This window comes from Sinocyclocheilus rhinocerous, unplaced genomic scaffold, assembly GCF_001515625.1.
Source record: "Sinocyclocheilus rhinocerous isolate Xijiao unplaced genomic scaffold, SAMN03320098_v1.1 scaffold63, whole genome shotgun sequence".
Lineage (NCBI taxonomy): Eukaryota > Metazoa > Chordata > Actinopteri > Cypriniformes > Cyprinidae > Sinocyclocheilus > Sinocyclocheilus rhinocerous.
The window spans coordinates 1222859-1224431 of record NW_015659563.1 but is presented as its reverse complement, the minus strand read 5'-3'; positions in this window follow the sequence as shown (position 1 = coordinate 1224431).

Genomic DNA, 1573 nt, shown 5'->3' with positions numbered 1-1573 from the left:
ATGATGAACTTTAATCAACAAAAAATTTAGTGTTTACTATTGTCCTTTTGCATTGACACACTATTTTCCTATTTAATACTGTAAAGTTGCTTTGACACAATCTGTATTGTTAAAAGCGCTATATAAATAAAGGTCACTTGACTTGACTTGACATTAAATTTTCTGATTTTTCAAATATGTGTGCTTGGCTTCTGAAGAATTTGCGAGTGAGGCAGACACACCTTTCTGAAGGCAAATTTAAATATGTAAATGCATTAAAATCATTTGTATGTATCTCATGGTAACAAACATTGATGTATATTGTTTGTAATTGTTTAACACATTGCTAACATACTTCAGTTCTATACGGATTGATTCTCTGCTGAAGTTGTCATGATAATCCATTGACTGCTCATGCTCAAGCAACCTAAAATGAAGAAATATTCCAAAAGAAGTGAGTTTTTTTATGAGGGGATGCTATACAGCCTGAATGTAAATGTAAATCTACTCTCTGACAGTAAGTGGCACTTGAAAAAAAATGCAGAAATAACCAGGTCACGCCAATACACACAGCAGCGGTGTGTTTTCGTTTATGACAAGGTCAAAACAAGTCATAGGTTTCTGCAGGGGCTCTGTGTGCATGACCCAAAACACAATTCTTTTTGGTTGGTCAGTTCTATTCTCAGTGCAAAGAAAAAGAGATTAAAGAATGAACATTTGTCATCATGTACTATTCATCATTTCAGACTCCAAAAAACATGGGTTTGAAGATACAGATATGGAAATACAATTTTACAAAAAATTGTCATTGGCAGTTTTGTGTCTTTGACATCCCTTGGTTCCTGTCAATACACTCTCATGCCTATTTGTAACTATTTTATACTTTTTCAAATTGGTAGCAAAATTGTATCAACTCATTCAAACATCCTTTGTATGATCTGCTTACACTCCACTAATGAGTGTTAGGTTTATGGGCGGATCGTCATACTTAAAAAAAAAAATTCATAATAGGCCTACATATTTTTATGAATCAGGTCATACAGATTGATACAAAATCACTTTCATTTTCTCAGGAGATTGGGTTGGTTCCTGCCTATTTTTGTTGTATTGCAAAGACCTGCAGTGTAAACATTCTTCAGAATGTCTTCTGTGGTGTTCCACGGAAGAAAAAAAAACATTCATACAGGTTTGGGATGACATGATGGCAAGTAAATGATGACAAAAATATATTTCTATATTCCTTTAATTTTGCAACATTATTCATATTTGTTGGAAATGTTAAATAATGACTATTGTTCAAAATCTCAATGAAACTAATCAATTTCTGTACATCTCAAGCAATTTGTGTTATAGTCAGCTGTGTATACATTAGTCCAACAGGTTTCTTGTGATGCAAAACTCTTCCCTAACACAATTTGCTGACCAAGTGAGGTAGACACATTTGTCTAAAGACTAAAATTAGCACCAAAAGCTGTTACATTGTTGTTGTTAACAGAAACAGACTGTTCCTTAACACTATGCTAACATACTTCAATTCTGTAGTGATTGGTCCTCCACTGATGTCATTAGGAATACCCATTGACTGCTCACTTTT